The sequence below is a fragment of the Stegodyphus dumicola genome, chromosome 11 (genome assembly GCF_044657685.1).
Source record: "Stegodyphus dumicola isolate Sdum_Otavi_A_Nest chromosome 11, ASM4465768v1".
In the NCBI taxonomy this organism is placed as follows: Eukaryota; Metazoa; Arthropoda; class Arachnida; order Araneae; family Eresidae; genus Stegodyphus; species Stegodyphus dumicola.
This window is the reverse complement of record NC_140778.1, coordinates 30786586-30806376: the sequence shown is the minus strand read 5'-3', so window position 1 is coordinate 30806376 and position 19791 is coordinate 30786586.

Here is a 19791-nt window from a genome sequence, read left to right as displayed (position 1 = left end):
TGTGGAGCAGTTGGAAACACATTTCATATATAAAAACAGTAAAAACCTATTGACTCTAACACTGGCGCCCGAACAAAAAGGTGGTGGATGCAATTGTGCTAATACCTTCAACGGAAAAGCCTCTGTGGTGTCCTCCCTGCAGCAGTTGGAACTACATTTCAGAACAGCAAAAACCTATTGCCTCTACCACTGGCGCCCGAACTAAAAGGGTTTGTATAGTAATTGGGTAGCTTCTTCGAAAATTTTGTGACGTCCTCTGTGGAGCAGTTGGAAATACATTTCATATATCAAAACAATAAAAACCTATTGACTCTAACACTGGCGCCCGAACTAAAAGGTTGTGGATACAATTGGGCTAATACCTTCAACGGAAAAGCCTCTGTGGTGTCCTCCCTGGAGCAGTTGTAACTACATGTCAGAAAAGCAAAAACCTACTGCCTCTAACACTGGCACCCGAACTAAAAGGGTTTGTATAATAATTGGGTAGCTTCTTCGAAAGGTTTGTGATGTCCTCTGTAGAGCAGTTGGAAATACATTTCATATATCAAAACAGTAAAAACATTTTGACTCTAACTGTGGCGCCCGAACTAAAAGGTTGTGGATACAATTGAGCTAATACCTTCAACGGAAAAGCCTCTGTGGTGTCCTCCCTGGAGCAGTTGGAACTACATTTTAGAACAGCAAAAACCTATTGCCTCTAACAATGGCGCCCGAACTAAAAGGGTTTGTATAATAATTGGGTAGCTTCTTCGAAAGGTTTGTGATGTCCTCTGTGGAGCAGTTGGAAATAAATTTCATATATCAAAACAGTAAAGACCTATTGACCCTAACACTGGCGCTCGAACTAAAAATTTGTGGATACAATTGGGCTAATACCTTCAACGGAAAAGCCTCTGTGGTGTCCTCCCTGGAGCAGTTGGAACTATATTTCAGAACAGCAAAAACCTATTGCCTCTAAAACTGGCGCCCGAACTAAAAGGGTTTGTATAATAATTGGGTAGCTTCTTCGAAAGGTTTGTGATGTCCTCTGTGGAGCAGTTGGAAATACTTTTCATATATCAAAACAGTAAAAACCTATTGACTCTAACACTGGCGCCCGAACTAAAAGGTTGTGGATGCAATTGTGCTAATACCTTCAACGGAAAAGCCTCTGTTGTGTCCTCCCTGCAGCAGTTGGAACTACATTTCGATCAGCAAAAACCTATTGCCGCTAACACTGGCGCCCGAACTAAAAGGGTTTGTATAATAATTGGGTAGCTTCTTCGAAAGGTTTGTGATGTCCTCTGTGGAGCAGCTGGAAATACATTTCATATATCAAAACAGTAAAATCCTATTGACACTAACACTGGCGCCCGAACTAAAAGGGTTTGTATAATAATTGGGTAGCTTCTTCGAAAGGTTTGCGATGTCCTCTGTGGAGCAGTTGGAAATACATTTCATATATCAAAACAGTAAAAACCTATTGCCTCTAACACTGGCGCCACATCTAAAAGGGTTTGTATAATAATTGGGTAGCTTCTTCGAAAGGTTTGTAATGTCCTCTGTGGAGCAGTTGGAAATGCATTGCATATATCAAAACAGTAAAAAACCTATTGATTCTAACACTGGCGCCCGAACTAAAAGGGTTTGTATAATAATTGGGTAGCTTCTTCGAAAGTTTTGTGATGTCCTCTGTAGAGCAGTTGGAAATACATTTCATATATAAAAACAGTAAAAACCTATTGACTCTAACACTGGCACCCGAACATAAAGGATGTGTATACAATTGGGCTAATACCTTCAACGGAAAAGCCTCTGTGGTGTCCTCCCTGGAGCAGTTGGAACTACATTTCAGAACAGCAAAAACCTATTGCCTCTAACACTGGCGCCCGAACTAAAAGGGTTTGTATAATAATTGGGTAGCTTCTTCGAAAGGTTTGTGATGTCCTCTGTAGAGCAGTTGGAAATACATTTCATATATCAAAACAGTAAAAACCTATTGACTCTAACACTGGCGCCCGAACTTAAATGTTGTGGATACAATTGGGCTAATACCTTCAACGGAAAAGCCTCTGTGGTGTCCTCCCTGGAGCAGTTGGAACTACCTTTCAGAACAGCAAAAACCTATTGCTTCTAACACTGGCGCCCGAACTAAAAGGGTTTGCATAATAATTGGGTAGCATCTTCGAAAGGTTTGTGATGTCCTCTGTGGAGCAATTGGAAATATATTTCACATATCAAAAATGTAAAAACCTATTGACTCTAACACTGGCGCCCGAACTAAAAGGTTGTAGATACAATTGGGCTAATACCTTCAACGGAAAAGCCTCTGTGGTGTCCTCAATGGAGCAGTTGGAACTACATTTCAGTACAGCCAAAACCTATTGCCTCTAACACTGGCGCCCGAACTAAAAGGGTTTGTATAATAATTGGGTAGCATCTTCGAAAGGTTTGTGATGTCCTCTGTGGAGCAGTTGGAAATATATTTCACATATCAAAACATTAAAAAACCTATTTACTCTAACACTGGAGCCCGAACTAAAAGTGTTTGTATAATAATTGGGTAGCTTCTTCGAAAGGTTTGTGATGTCCTCTGTGCAGCAGTTGGAAATATATTTCATATATCAAAACAGTAAAAAGCCTATTGACTCTAACACTGGCGCCCGAACAAAATGTTGTGGATACAATTGGGCTAATACCTTCAACGGAGAAGCCTCTGTGGTGTCCTCCCTAGAGCAGTTGGAACTACATTTTAGAACAGCAAAAACCTATTGCTTCTAACACTGGCGCCCGAACTAAAAGGGATTGCATAATAATTGGGTAGCATCTTCGAAAGGTTTGTGATGTCCTCTGTAGAGCAGTTGGAAATACATTTCATATATCAAAACAGTAAAAACCTTTTAACTCTAACACTGGCGCCCGAACTAAAAGGTGGTGGATACAATTGGGCTAATACCTTCAACGAAAAAGCCTCTGGGGTGTCCTCCCTGGAGCAGTTGGAACTACATTTCAGAACAGCAAAAACCTATTGCCTCTAACACTGGAACCCCGAACTAAGAGGGTTTGTATAATAATTGGGTAGCTTCTTCGAAAGGTTTGTGATGTCCTCTGTGGAGCAGTTGGAAATACATTTCATATATCAAAACAGTAAAAACCTATTGACTCTAACACTGGCGCCCGAACTAAAAGGTGGTGGATACAATTGGGCTAATACCTTCAACGAAAATGCTTCTGTGGTGTCCTCCCTGGAGCAGTTGGAACTACATTTCAGAACACCAAAAACCTATTGCCTCTAACACTGGCGCCCGAACTAAAAGGGTTTGTATAATAATTGGGTAGCTTCTTCGAAAGGTTTGTGATGTCCTCTGTGGAGCAGTTGGAAATACATTTCATATATCAAAACAGTAAAATCCTATTGACACTAACACTGGCGCCCGAACTAAAAGGGTTTGTATAATAATTGGGTAGCTTCTTCGAAAGGTTTGTGATGTCCTCTGTGGAGCAGTTGGAAATACATTTCATATATCAAAACAGTAAAAACCTATTGCCTCTAACACTGGCGCCCGAACTAAAAGGGTTTGTATAATAATTGGGTAGCTTCTTCGAAAGGTTTGTGATGTCCTCTGTGGAGCAGTTGGAAATACATTTCATATATCAAAACAGTAAAAAACCTATTGACTCTAACACTGGCGCCCGAACTAAAAGGGTTTGTATAATAATTCGGTAGCTTCTTCGAAAGGTTTGTGATGTCCTCTGTGGAGCAGTTGGAAATACATTTCATATATCAAAACAGTAAAAACCTATTGACTGTAACACTGGCGCCCGAACTAAAAGGTTGTGTATACAATTGGGCTAATACCTTCAACAGAAAAGCCTCTGTGGTGTCCTCCCTGGAGCAGTTGGAACTACATTTCAGAACAGCAAAAACCTATTGCCTCTAACACTAGCGCCCGAACTAAAAGGGTTTGTATAATAATTGTGTAGCTTCTTCGAAAGGTTTGTGATGTCTTCTGTGGAGCAGTTGGAAATACATTTCATATATCAAAACAGTAAAAAACCTATTGACTCTAACACTGGCGCCCGAACTAAAAGGTTGTGGATACAATTCAGCTAATACCTTCAACGGAAAAGCCTCTGTGGTGTCCTCCCTGGAGCAGTTGGAACTACATTTCAGAACAGCAAAAACCTATTGCCTCTAACACTGGCGCCCGAACTAAAAGGGTTTGTATAATAATTGGGTAGCTTCTTCGAAAGTTTTGTGATGTCCTCTGTAGAGCAGTTGGAAATACATTTCATATATCAAAACAGTAAAAACCTATTGACTCTAACACTGGCACCCGAACATAAAGGATGTGTATACAATTGGGCTAATACCTTCAACGGAAAAGCCTCTGTGGTGTCCTCCCTGGAGCAGTTGGAACTACATTTCAGAACAGCAAAATCCTATTGCCTCTAACACTGGCGCCCGAACTAAAAGGGTTTGTATAATAATTGGGTAGCTTCTTCAAAAGGTTTGTGATGTCCTCTGTAGAGCAGTTGGAAATACATTTCATATATCAAAACAGTAAAAACCTATTGACTCTAACACTGGCGCCCGAAGTTAAATTTTGTGGATACAATTGGGCTAATACCTTCAACGGAAAAGCCTCTGTGGTGTCCTCCCTGGAGCAGTTGGAACTACCTTTCAGTACAGCCAAAACCTATTGCCTCTAACACTGGCGCCCGAACTAAAAGGGTTTGTATAATAATTGAGTAGCATCTTCGAAAGGTTTGTGATGTCCTCTGTGGAGCAGTTGGAAATATATTTCACATATCAAAACATTAAAAAACCTATTTACTCTAACACTGGAGCCCGAACTAAAAGTGTTTGTATAATAATTGGGTAGCTTCTTCGAAAGGTTTGTGATGTCCTCTGTGCAGCAGTTGGAAATATATTTCATATATCAAAACAGTAAAAAGCCTATTGACTCTAACACTGGCGCCCGAACTAAAATGTTGTGGATACAATTGGGCTAATACCTTCAACGGAGAAGCCTCTGTGGTGTCCTCCCTGGAGCAGTTGGAACTACATTTTAGAACAGCAAAAACCTATTGCCTCTAACAATGGCGCCCGAACTAAAAGGGTTTGTATAATAATTCTGTAGCTTCTTCGAAAGGTTTGTGATGTCCTCTGTGGAGCAGTTGGAAATACATTTCATATATCAAAACAGTAAAGACCTATTGACTCTAACACTGGCGCTCGAACTAAAAATTTGTGGATACAATTGGGCTAATACCTTCAACGGAAAAGCCTCTGTAGTGTCCTCCCTGGAGCAGTTGGAACTATATTTCAGAACAGCAAAAACCTATTGCCTCTAAAACTGGCGCCCGAACTAAAAGGGTTTGTATAATAATTGGGTAGCTTCTTCGAAAGGTTTGTGATGTCCTCTGTGGAGCAGTTGGAAATACTTTTCATATATCAAAACAGTAAAAACCTATTGACTCTAACACTGGCGCCCGAACTAAAAGGTTGTGGATGCAATTGTGCTAATACCTTCAACGGAAAAGCCTCTGTTGTGTCCTCCCTGCAGCAGTTGGAAGTACATTTCAGAACAGCAAAAACCTATTGCCTCTAACACTGGAACCCCGAACTAAGAGGGTTTGTATAATAATTGGGTAGCTTCTTCGAAAGGTTTGTGATGTCCTCTGTGGAGCAGTTGGATATACATTTCATATATCAAAACAGTAAAAACCTATTGACTCTAACACTGGCGCCCGAACTAAAAGGTGGTGGATACAATTGGGCTAATACCTTCAACGAAAAAGCTTCTGTGGTGTCCTCCCTGGAGCAGTTGGAACTATATTTCAGAACACCAAAAACCTATTGCCTCTAACACTGGCGCCCGAACTAAAAGGGTTTGTATAATAATTGGGTAGCTTCTTCGAAAGGTTTGTGATGTCCTCTGTGGAGCAGTTGGAAATACATTTCATATATCAAAACAGTAAAATCCTATTGACACTAACACTGGCGCCCGAACTAAAAGGGTTTGTATAATAATTGGGTAGCTTCTTCGAAAGGTTTGTGATGTCCTCTGTGGAGTCGTTGGAAATACATTTCATATATCAAAACAGTAAAAACCTATTGCCTCTAACACTGGCGCCCGAACTAAAAGGGTTTGTATAATAATTGGGTAGCTTCTTCGAAAGGTTTGTGATGTCCTCTGTGGAGCAGTTGGAAATACATTTCATATATCAAAACAGTAAAAAACCTATTGACTCTAACACTGGCGCCCGAACTAAAAGGGTTTGTATAATAATTGGGTAGCTTCTTCGAAAGGTTTGTGATGTCCTCTGTGGAGCAGTTGGAAATAATTTTCATATATCAAAACAGTAAAAACCTATTGACTCTAACACTGGCGCCCGAACTAAAAGGTTGTGGATGCAATTGTGCTAATACCTTCAACGGAAAAGCCTCTGTTGTGTCCTCCCTGCAGCAGTTGGAACTACATTTCAGATCAGCAAAAACCTATTGCCGCTAACACTGGCGCCCGAACTAAAAGGGTTTGTATAATAATTGGGTAGCTTCTTCGAAAGGTTTGTGATGTCCTCTGTGGAGCAGTTGGAAATACATTTCATATATCAAAACAGTAAAATCCTATTGACACTAACACTGGCGCCCGAACTAAAAGGGTTTGTATAATAATTGGGTAGCTTCTTCGAAAGGTTTGCGATGTCCTCTGTGGAGCAGTTGGAAGTACATTTCATATATCAAAACAGTAAAAACCTATTGCCTCTAACACTGGCGCCCGAACTTAAATGTTGTGGATACAATTGGGCTAATACCTTCAACGGAAAAGCCTCTGTGGTGTCCTCCCTGGAGCAGTTGGAACTACCTTTCAGAACAGCGAAAACCTATTGCTTCTAACACTGGCGCCCGAACTAAAAGGGTTTGTATAATAATTGGGTAGCTTCTTCGAAAGGTTTGTGATGTCCTCTGTGGAGCAGTTGGAAATACATTTCATATATCAAAACAGTAAAAAACCTATTGACTCTAACACTGGCGCCCGAACTAAAAGGGTTTGTATAATAATTGGGTAGCTTCTTCGAAAGGTTTGTGATGTCCTCTGTGGAGCAGTTGGAAATAATTTTCATATATCAAAACAGTAAAAACCTATTGACTCTAACACTGGCGCCCGAACTAAAAGGTTGTGGATGCAATTGTGCTAATACCTTCAACGGAAAAGCCTCTGTTGTGTCCTCCCTGCAGCAGTTGGAACTACATTTCAGATCAGCAAAAACCTATTGCCGCTAACACTGGCGCCCGAACTAAAAGGGTTTGTATAATAATTGGGTAGCTTCTTCGAAAGGTTTGTGATGTCCTCTGTGGAGCAGTTGGAAATACATTTCATATATCAAAACAGTAAAATCCTATTGACACTAACACTGGCGCCCGAACTAAAAGGGTTTGTATAATAATTGGGTAGCTTCTTCGAAAGGTTTGTGATGTCCTCTGTGGAGCAGTTGGAAATACATTTCATATATCAAAGCAGTAAAAAACCTATTGACTCTAACACTGGCGCCCGAACTAAAAGGGTTTGTATAATAATTGGGTAGCTTCTTCGAAAGGTTTGTGATGTCCTCTGTGGAGCAGTTGGAAATACATTTCATATATCAAAACAGTAAAAACCTATTGACTGTAACACTGGCGCCCGAACTATGAGGTTGTGGATACAATTGGGCTAATACCTTCAACGGAAAAGCCTCTGTGGTGTCCTCCCTGGAGCAGTTGGAACTACCTTTCAGAACAGCAAAAACCTATTGCTTCTAACACTGGCGCCCGAACTAAAAGGGTTTGCATAATAATTGGGTAGCATCTTCGAAAGGTTTGTGATGTCCTCTGTGGAGCAGTTGGAAATATATTTCACATATCAAAACAGTAAAAACCTATTGACTCTAACACTGGCACCCGAACATAAAGGATGTGTATACAATTGGGCTAATACCTTCAACGGAAAAGCCTCTGTGGTGTCCTCCCTGGAGCAGTTGGAACTACATTCCAGAACAGCAAAAACCTATTGCCTCTAACACTGGCGCCCGAACTAAAAGGGTTTGTATAATAATTGGGTAGCTTCTTCGAAAGGTTTGTGATGTCCTCTGTAGAGCAGTTGGAAATACATTTCATATATCAAAACAGTAAAAACCTATTGACTCTAACACTGGCGCCCGAACTTAAATGTTGTGGATACAATTGGGCTAATACCTTCAACGGAAAAGCCTCTGTGGTGTCCTCCCTGGAGCAGTTGGAACTACCTTTCAGAACAGCAAAAACCTATTGCTTCTAACACTGGCGCCCGAACTAAAAGGGTTTGCATAATAATTGGGTAGCATCTTCGAAAGGTTTGTGATGTCCTCTGTGGAGCAGTTGGAAATATATTTCACATATCAAAACAGTAAAAACCTATTGACTCTAACACTGGCGCCCGAACTAAAAGGTTGTAGATACAATTGGGCTAATACCTTTAACGGAAAAGCCTCTGTGGTGTCCTCAATGGAGCAGTTGGAACTACATTTCAGTACAGCCAAAACCTATTGCCTCTAACACTGGCGCCCGAACTAAAAGGGTTTGTATAATAATTGGGTAGCATCTTCGAAAGGTTTGTGATGTCCTCTGTGGAGCAGTTGGAAATATATTTCACATATCAAAACATTAAAAAACCTATTTACTCTAACACTGGAGCCCGAACTAAAAGGGTTTGTATAATAATTGGGTAGCATCTTCGAAAGGTTTGTGATGTCCTCTGTGGAGCAGTTGGAAATATATTTCACATATCAAAACATTAAAAAACCTATTTACTCTAACACTGGAGCCCGAACTAAAAGTGTTTGTATAATAATTGGGTAGCTTCTTCGAAAGGTTTGTGATGTCCTCTGTGCAGCAGTTGGAAATATATTTCATATATCAAAACAGTAAAAAGCCTATTGACTCTAACACTGGCGCCCGAACAAAATGTTGTGGATACAATTGGGCTAATACCTTCAACGGAGAAGCCTCTGTGGTGTCCTCCCTAGAGCAGTTGGAACTACATTTTAGAACAGCTAAAACCTATTGCCTCTAACAATGGCGCCCGAACTAAAAGGGTTTGTATAATAATTCTGTAGCTTCTTCGAAAGGTTTGTGATGTCCTCTGTGGAGCAGTTGGAAATACTTTTCATATATCAAAACAGTAAAGAACTATTGACTCTAACACTGGCGCTCGAACTAAAAATTTGTGGATACAATTGGGCTAATACCTTCAACGGAAAAGCCTCTGTAGTGTACTCCCTGGAGCAGTTGGAACTATATTTCAGAACAGCAAAAACCTATTGCCTCTAAAACTGGCGCCCGAACTAAAAGGGTTTGTATAATAATTGGGTAGCTTCTTCGAAAGGTTTGTGATGTCCTCTGTGGAGCAGTTGGAAATACTTTTCATATATCAAAACAGTAAAAACCTATTGACTCTAACACTGGCGCCCGAACTAAAAGTTTGTGGATGCAATTGTGCTAATACCTTCAACGGAAAAGCCCCTGTTGTGTCCTCCCTGCAGCAGTTGGAAGTACATTTCAGAACAGCAAAAACCTATTGCCTCTAACACTGGCGCCCGAACTAAAAGGGTTTGTATAATAATTGGGTAGCTTCTTCGAAAGGTTTGTGATGTCCTCTGTGGAGCAGTTGGAAATACATTTCATATATCAAAACAGTAAAAACCTATTGACTCTAACACTAGCGCCCGAACTAAAAGGTGGTGGATACAATTGGGCTAATACCTTCAACGAAAAAGCTTCTGTGGTGTCCTCCCTGGAGCAGTTGGAACTACATTTCAGAACAGCAAAAACCTATTGCCTCTAACACTGGCGCCCGAACTAAAAGGGTTTGTATAATAATTGGGTAGCTTCTTCGAAAGGTTTGTGATGTCCTCTGTGGAGCAGTTGGAAATACATTTCATATATCAAAACAGAAAAAACCTATTGCCTCTAACACCGGCGCCCGAACTAAAAGGGTTTGTATAATAATTGGGTAGCTTCTTCGAAAGGTTTGTGATGTCCTCTGTGGAGCAGTTGGAAATACATTTCATATATCAAAACAGTAAAAAACCTATTGACTCTAACACTGGCGCCCGAACTAAAAGGTTGTGGATACAATTCAGCTAATACCTTCAACGGAAAAGCCTCTGTGGTGTCGTCCCTGGAGCAGTTGGAACTACATTTCAGAACAGCAAAAACCTATTGCCTCTAACACTGGCGCCCGAACTAAAAGGGTTTGTATAATAATTGGGTAGCTTCTTCGAAAGTTTTGTGATGTCCTCTGTAGAGCAGTTGGAAATACATTTCATATATCAAAACAGTAAAAACCTATTGACTCTAACACTGGCACCCGAACATAAAGGATGTGTATACAATTGGGCTAATACCTTCAACGGAAAAGCCTCTGTGGTGTCCTCCCTGGAGCAGTTGGAACTACATTTCAGAACAGCAAAATCCTATTGCCTCTAACACTGGCGCCCGAACTAAAAGGGTTTGTATAATAATTGGGTAGCTTCTTCGAAAGGTTTGTGATGTCCTCTGTAGAGCAGTTGGAAATACATTTCATATATCAAAACAGTAAAAACCTATTGACTCTAACACTGGCGCCCGAACTTAAATTTTGTGGATACAATTGGGCTAATACCTTCAACGGGAAAGCCTCTGTGGTGTCCTCCCTGGAGCAGTTGGAACTACCTTTCAGTACAGCCAAAACCTATTGCCTCTAACACTGGCGCCCGAACTAAAAGGGTTTGTATAATAATTGGGTAGCATCTTCGAAAGGTTTGTGATGTCCTCTGTGGAGCAGTTGGAAATATATTTCACATATCAAAACATTAAAAAACCTATTTACTCTAACACTGGAGCCCGAACTAAAAGTGTTTGTATAATAATTGGGTAGCTTCTTCGAAAGGTTTGTGATGTCCTCTGTGCAGCAGTTGGAAATATATTTCATATATCAAAACAGTAAAAAGCCTATTGACTCTAACACTGGCGCCCGAACTAAAATGTTGTGGATACAATTGGGCTAATACCTTCAACGGAAAAGCCTCTGTAGTGTCCTCCCTGGAGCAGTTGGAACTATATTTCAGAACAGCAAAAACCTATTGCCTCTAAAACTGGCGCCCGAACTAAAAGGGTTTGTATAATAATTGGGTAGCTTCTTCGAAAGGTTTGTGATGTCCTCTGTGGAGCAGTTGGAAATACTTTTCATATATCAAAACAGTAAAAACCTATTGACTCTAACACTGGCGCCCGAACTAAAAGGTTGTGGATGCAATTGTGCTAATACCTTCAACGGAAAAGCCTCTGTTGTGTCCTCCCTGCAGCAGTTGGAAGTACATTTCAGAACAGCAAAAACCTATTGCCTCTAACACTGGAACCCCGAACTAAGAGGGTTTGTATAATAATTGGGTAGCTTCTTCGAAAGGTTTGTGATGTCCTCTGTGGAGCAGTTGGATATACATTTCATATATCAAAACAGTAAAAACCTATTGACTCTAACACTGGCGCCCGAACTAAAAGGTGGTGGATACAATTGGGCTAATACCTTCAACGAAAAAGCTTCTGTGGTGTCCTCCCTGGAGCAGTTGGAACTATATTTCAGAACACCAAAAACCTATTGCCTCTAACACTGGCGCCCGAACTAAAAGGGTTTGTATAATAATTGGGTAGCTTCTTCGAAAGGTTTGTGATGTCCTCTGTGGAGCAGTTGGAAATACATTTCATATATCAAAACAGTAAAATCCTATTGACACTAACACTGGCGCCCGAACTAAAAGGGTTTGTATAATAATTGGGTAGCTTCTTCGAAAGGTTTGTGATGTCCTCTGTGGAGTCGTTGGAAATACATTTCATATATCAAAACAGTAAAAACCTATTGCCTCTAACACTGGCGCCCGAACTAAAAGGGTTTGTATAATAATTGGGTAGCTTCTTCGAAAGGTTTGTGATGTCCTCTGTGGAGCAGTTGGAAATACATTTCATATATCAAAACAGTAAAAAACCTATTGACTCTAACACTGGCGCCCGAACTAAAAGGGTTTGTATAATAATTGGGTAGCTTCTTCGAAAGGTTTGTGATGTCCTCTGTGGAGCAGTTGGAAATAATTTTCATATATCAAAACAGTAAAAACCTATTGACTCTAACACTGGCGCCCGAACTAAAAGGTTGTGGATGCAATTGTGCTAATACCTTCAACGGAAAAGCCTCTGTTGTGTCCTCCCTGCAGCAGTTGGAACTACATTTCAGATCAGCAAAAACCTATTGCCGCTAACACTGGCGCCCGAACTAAAAGGGTTTGTATAATAATTGGGTAGCTTCTTCGAAAGGTTTGTGATGTCCTCTGTGGAGCAGTTGGAAATACATTTCATATATCAAAACAGTAAAATCCTATTGACACTAACACTGGCGCCCGAACTAAAAGGGTTTGTATAATAATTGGGTAGCTTCTTCGAAAGGTTTGCGATGTCCTCTGTGGAGCAGTTGGAAGTACATTTCATATATCAAAACAGTAAAAACCTATTGCCTCTAACACTGGCGCCCGAACTTAAATGTTGTGGATACAATTGGGCTAATACCTTCAACGGAAAAGCCTCTGTGGTGTCCTCCCTGGAGCAGTTGGAACTACCTTTCAGAACAGCGAAAACCTATTGCTTCTAACACTGGCGCCCGAACTAAAAGGGTTTGTATAATAATTGGGTAGCTTCTTCGAAAGGTTTGTGATGTCCTCTGTGGAGCAGTTGGAAATACATTTCATATATCAAAACAGTAAAAAACCTATTGACTCTAACACTGGCGCCCGAACTAAAAGGGTTTGTATAATAATTGGGTAGCTTCTTCGAAAGGTTTGTGATGTCCTCTGTGGAGCAGTTGGAAATAATTTTCATATATCAAAACAGTAAAAACCTATTGACTCTAACACTGGCGCCCGAACTAAAAGGTTGTGGATGCAATTGTGCTAATACCTTCAACGGAAAAGCCTCTGTTGTGTCCTCCCTGCAGCAGTTGGAACTACATTTCAGATCAGCAAAAACCTATTGCCGCTAACACTGGCGCCCGAACTAAAAGGGTTTGTATAATAATTGGGTAGCTTCTTCGAAAGGTTTGTGATGTCCTCTGTGGAGCAGTTGGAAATACATTTCATATATCAAAACAGTAAAATCCTATTGACACTAACACTGGCGCCCGAACTAAAAGGGTTTGTATAATAATTGGGTAGCTTCTTCGAAAGGTTTGTGATGTCCTCTGTGGAGCAGTTGGAAATACATTTCATATATCAAAGCAGTAAAAAACCTATTGACTCTAACACTGGCGCCCGAACTAAAAGGGTTTGTATAATAATTGGGTAGCTTCTTCGAAAGGTTTGTGATGTCCTCTGTGGAGCAGTTGGAAATACATTTCATATATCAAAACAGTAAAATCCTATTGACACTAACACTGGCGCCCGAACTAAAAGGGTTTGTATAATAATTGGGTAGCTTCTTCGAAAGGTTTGTGATGTCCTCTGTGGAGCAGTTGGAAATACATTTCATATATCAAAGCAGTAAAAAACCTATTGACTCTAACACTGGCGCCCGAACTAAAAGGGTTTGCATAATAATTGGGTAGCATCTTCGAAAGGTTTGTGATGTCCTCTGTGGAGCAGTTGGAAATATATTTCACATATCAAAACAGTAAAAACCTATTGACTCTAACACTGGCACCCGAACATAAAGGATGTGTATACAATTGGGCTAATACCTTCAACGGAAAAGCCTCTGTGGTGTCCTCCCTGGAGCAGTTGGAACTACATTCCAGAACAGCAAAAACCTATTGCCTCTAACACTGGCGCCCGAACTAAAAGGGTTTGTATAATAATTGGGTAGCTTCTTCGAAAGGTTTGTGATGTCCTCTGTAGAGCAGTTGGAAATACATTTCATATATCAAAACAGTAAAAACCTATTGACTCTAACACTGGCGCCCGAACTTAAATGTTGTGGATACAATTGGGCTAATACCTTCAACGGAAAAGCCTCTGTGGTGTCCTCCCTGGAGCAGTTGGAACTACCTTTCAGAACAGCAAAAACCTATTGCTTCTAACACTGGCGCCCGAACTAAAAGGGTTTGCATAATAATTGGGTAGCATCTTCGAAAGGTTTGTGATGTCCTCTGTGGAGCAGTTGGAAATATATTTCACATATCAAAACAGTAAAAACCTATTGACTCTAACACTGGCGCCCGAACTAAAAGGTTGTAGATACAATTGGGCTAATACCTTTAACGGAAAAGCCTCTGTGGTGTCCTCAATGGAGCAGTTGGAACTACATTTCAGTACAGCCAAAACCTATTGCCTCTAACACTGGCGCCCGAACTAAAAGGGTTTGTATAATAATTGGGTAGCATCTTCGAAAGGTTTGTGATGTCCTCTGTGGAGCAGTTGGAAATATATTTCACATATCAAAACATTAAAAAACCTATTTACTCTAACACTGGAGCCCGAACTAAAAGGGTTTGTATAATAATTGGGTAGCATCTTCGAAAGGTTTGTGATGTCCTCTGTGGAGCAGTTGGAAATATATTTCACATATCAAAACATTAAAAAACCTATTTACTCTAACACTGGAGCCCGAACTAAAAGTGTTTGTATAATAATTGGGTAGCTTCTTCGAAAGGTTTGTGATGTCCTCTGTGCAGCAGTTGGAAATATATTTCATATATCAAAACAGTAAAAAGCCTATTGACTCTAACACTGGCGCCCGAACAAAATGTTGTGGATACAATTGGGCTAATACCTTCAACGGAGAAGCCTCTGTGGTGTCCTCCCTAGAGCAGTTGGAACTACATTTTAGAACAGCTAAAACCTATTGCCTCTAACAATGGCGCCCGAACTAAAAGGGTTTGTATAATAATTCTGTAGCTTCTTCGAAAGGTTTGTGATGTCCTCTGTGGAGCAGTTGGAAATACTTTTCATATATCAAAACAGTAAAGAACTATTGACTCTAACACTGGCGCTCGAACTAAAAATTTGTGGATACAATTGGGCTAATACCTTCAACGGAAAAGCCTCTGTAGTGTACTCCCTGGAGCAGTTGGAACTATATTTCAGAACAGCAAAAACCTATTGCCTCTAAAACTGGCGCCCGAACTAAAAGGGTTTGTATAATAATTGGGTAGCTTCTTCGAAAGGTTTGTGATGTCCTCTGTGGAGCAGTTGGAAATACTTTTCATATATCAAAACAGTAAAAACCTATTGACTCTAACACTGGCGCCCGAACTAAAAGTTTGTGGATGCAATTGTGCTAATACCTTCAACGGAAAAGCCCCTGTTGTGTCCTCCCTGCAGCAGTTGGAAGTACATTTCAGAACAGCAAAAACCTATTGCCTCTAACACTGGCGCCCGAACTAAAAGGGTTTGTATAATAATTGGGTAGCTTCTTCGAAAGGTTTGTGATGTCCTCTGTGGAGCAGTTGGAAATACATTTCATATATCAAAACAGTAAAAACCTATTGACTCTAACACTAGCGCCCGAACTAAAAGGTGGTGGATACAATTGGGCTAATACCTTCAACGAAAAAGCTTCTGTGGTGTCCTCCCTGGAGCAGTTGGAACTACATTTCAGAACAGCAAAAACCTATTGCCTCTAACACTGGCGCCCGAACTAAAAGGGTTTGTATAATAATTGGGTAGCTTCTTCGAAAGGTTTGTGATGTCCTCTGTGGAGCAGTTGGAAATACATTTCATATATCAAAACAGAAAAAACCTATTGCCTCTAACACCGGCGCCCGAACTAAAAGGGTTTGTATAATAATTGGGTAGCTTCTTCGAAAGGTTTGTGATGTCCTCTGTGGAGCAGTTGGAAATACATTTCATATATCAAAACAGTAAAAAACCTATTGACTCTAACACTGGCGCCCGAACTAAAAGGTTGTGGATACAATTCAGCTAATACCTTCAACGGAAAAGCCTCTGTGGTGTCGTCCCTGGAGCAGTTGGAACTACATTTCAGAACAGCAAAAACCTATTGCCTCTAACACTGGCGCCCGAACTAAAAGGGTTTGTATAATAATTGGGTAGCTTCTTCGAAAGTTTTGTGATGTCCTCTGTAGAGCAGTTGGAAATACATTTCATATATCAAAACAGTAAAAACCTATTGACTCTAACACTGGCACCCGAACATAAAGGATGTGTATACAATTGGGCTAATACCTTCAACGGAAAAGCCTCTGTGGTGTCCTCCCTGGAGCAGTTGGAACTACATTTCAGAACAGCAAAATCCTATTGCCTCTAACACTGGCGCCCGAACTAAAAGGGTTTGTATAATAATTGGGTAGCTTCTTCGAAAGGTTTGTGATGTCCTCTGTAGAGCAGTTGGAAATACATTTCATATATCAAAACAGTAAAAACCTATTGACTCTAACACTGGCGCCCGAACTTAAATTTTGTGGATACAATTGGGCTAATACCTTCAACGGGAAAGCCTCTGTGGTGTCCTCCCTGGAGCAGTTGGAACTACCTTTCAGTACAGCCAAAACCTATTGCCTCTAACACTGGCGCCCGAACTAAAAGGGTTTGTATAATAATTGGGTAGCATCTTCGAAAGGTTTGTGATGTCCTCTGTGGAGCAGTTGGAAATATATTTCACATATCAAAACATTAAAAAACCTATTTACTCTAACACTGGAGCCCGAACTAAAAGTGTTTGTATAATAATTGGGTAGCTTCTTCGAAAGGTTTGTGATGTCCTCTGTGCAGCAGTTGGAAATATATTTCATATATCAAAACAGTAAAAAGCCTATTGACTCTAACACTGGCGCCCGAACTAAAATGTTGTGGATACAATTGGGCTAATACCTTCAACGGAGAAGCCTCTGTGGTGTCCTCCCTGGAGCAGTTGGAACTACATTTTAGAACAGCAAAAACCTATTGCCTCTAACAATGGCGCCCGAACTAAAAGGGTTTGTATAATAATTCTGTAGATTCTTCGAAAGGTTTGTGATGTCCTCTGTGGAGCAGTTGGAAATACATTTCATATATCAAAACAGTAAAGACCTATTGACTCTAACACTGGCGCTCGAACTAAAAATTTGTGGATACAATTGGGCTAATACCTTCAACGGAAAAGCCTCTGTAGTGTCCTCCCTGGAGCAGTTGGAACTATATTTCAGAACAGCAAAAACCTATTGCCTCTAAAACTGGCGCCCGAACTAAAAGGGTTTGTATAATAATTGGGTAGCTTCTTCGAAAGATTTGTGATGTCCTCTGTGGAGCAGTTGGAAATACTTTTCATATATCAAAACAGTAAAAACCTATTGACTCTAACACTGGCGCCCGAACTAAAAGGTTGTGGATGCAATTGTGCTAATACCTTCAACGGAAAAGCCTCTGTTGTGTCCTCCCTGCAGCAGTTGGAACTACATTTCAGAACAGCAAAAACCTATTGCCTCTAACACTGGCGCCCGAACTAAAAGGGTTTGTATAATAATTGGGTAGCTTCTTCGAAAGGTTTGTGATGTCCTCTGTGGAGCAGTTGGAAATACTTTTCATATATCAAAACAGTAAAAACCTATTGACTCTAACACTGGCGCCCGAACTAAAAGGTGGTGGATACAATTGGGCTAATACCTTCAACGAAAAAGCTTCTGTGGTGTCCTCCCTGGAGCAGTTGGAACTATATTTCAGAACACCAAAAACCTATTGCCTCTAACACTGGCGCCCGAACTAAAAGGGTTTGTATAATAATTGGGTAGCATCTTCGAAAGGTTTGTGATGTCCTCTGTGGAGCAGTTGGAAATACATTTCATATATCAAAACAGTAAAATCCTACTGACACTAACACTGGCGCCCGAACTAAAAGGGTTTGTATAATAATTGGGTAGCTTCTTCGAAAGGTTTGTGATGTCCTCTGTGGAGCAGTTGGAAATACATTTCATATATCAAAACAGTAAAAACCTATTGCCTCTAACACTGGCGCCCGAACTAAAAGGGTTTGTATAATAATTGGGTAGCTTCTTCGAAAGGTTTGTGATGTCCTCTGTGGAGCAGTTGGAAATACATTTCATATATCAAAACATTAAAAAACCTATTGACTCTAACACTGGCGCCCGAACTAAAAGGGTTTGTATAATAATTGGGTAGCTTCTTCGAAAGGTTTGTGATGTCCTCTGTGGAGCAGTTGGAAATACATTTCATATATCAAAACAGTAAAAACCTATTGACTGTAACACTGGCGCCCGAACTAAGAGGTTGTGGATACAATTGGGCTAATACTTTCAACGGAAAAGCCTCTGTGGTGTCCTCCCTGGAGCAGTTGGAACTACATTTCAGAACAGCAAAAACCTATTGCCTCTAAAACTGGCGCCCGAACTAAAAGGGTTTGTATAATAATTGGGTAGCTTCTTCGACAGGTTTGTGATGTCCTCTGTGGAGCAGTTGGAAACACATTTCATATATAAAAACAGTAAAAACCTATTGACTCTAACACTGGCGCCCGAACAAAAAGGTGGTGGATGCAATTGTGCTAATACCTTCAACGGAAAAGCCTCTGTGGTGTCCTCCCTGCAGCAGTTGGAACTACATTTCAGAACAGCAAAAACCTATTGCCTCTAACACTGGCGCCCGAACTAAAAGGGTTTGTATAGTAATTGGGTAGCTTCTTCGAAAATTTTGTGACGTCCTCTGTGGAGCAGTTGGAAATACATTTCGTATATCAAAACAATAAAAACCTATTGACTCTAACACTGGCGCCCGAACTAAAAGGTTGTGGATACAATTGAGCTAATACCTTCAACGGAAAGGCCTCTATGGTGTCCTCCCTGGAGCAGTTGGAACTACATTTTAGAACAGCAAAAACCTATTGCCTCTAACAATGGCGCCCGAACTAAAAGGGTTTGTATAATAATTGGGTAGCTTCTTCGAAAGGTTTGTGATGTCCTCTGTGGAGCAGTTGGAAATACATTTCATATATCAAAACAGTAAAGACCTATTGACTCTAACACTGGCGCTCGAACTAAAAATTTGTGGATACAATTGGGCTAATACCTTCAACGGAAAAGCCTCTGTGGTGTCCTCCCTGGAGCAGTTGGAACTATATTTCAGAACAGCAAAAACCTATTGCCTCTAAAACTGGCGCCCGAACTAAAAGGGTTTGTATAATAATTGGGTAGCTTCTTCGAAAGTTTTGTGATGGCTCTGTGGAGCAGTTGGAAATACTTTTCATATATCAAAACAGTAAAAACCTATTGACTCTAACACTGGCGCCCGAACTAAAAGGTTGTGGATGCAATTGTGCTAATACCTTCAACGGAAAAGCCTTTGTTGTGTCCTCCCTGCAGCAGTTGGAAGTACATTTCAGAACAGCAAAAACCTATTGCCTCTAACACTGGCGCCCGAACTAAAAGGGTTTGTATAATAATTGGGTAGCTTCTTCGAAAGGTTTGCGATGTCCTCTGTGGAGCAGTTGGAAATACATTTCATATATCAAAACAGTAAAAACCTATTGCCTCTAAAACTGGCGCCCGAACTTAAATGTTGTGGATACAATTGGGCTAATACCTTCAACGGAAAAGCCTCTGTGGTGTCCTCCCTGGAGCAGTTGGAACTACCTTTCAGAACAGCAAAAACCTATTGCTTCTAACACTGGCGCCCGAACTAAAAGGGTTTGCATAATAATTGGGTAGCATCTTCGAAAGGTTTGTGATGTCCTCTGTGGAGCAGTTGGAAATATATTTCACATATCAAAACAGTAAAAACCTATTGACTCTAACACTGGCACCCGAACATAAAGGATGTGTA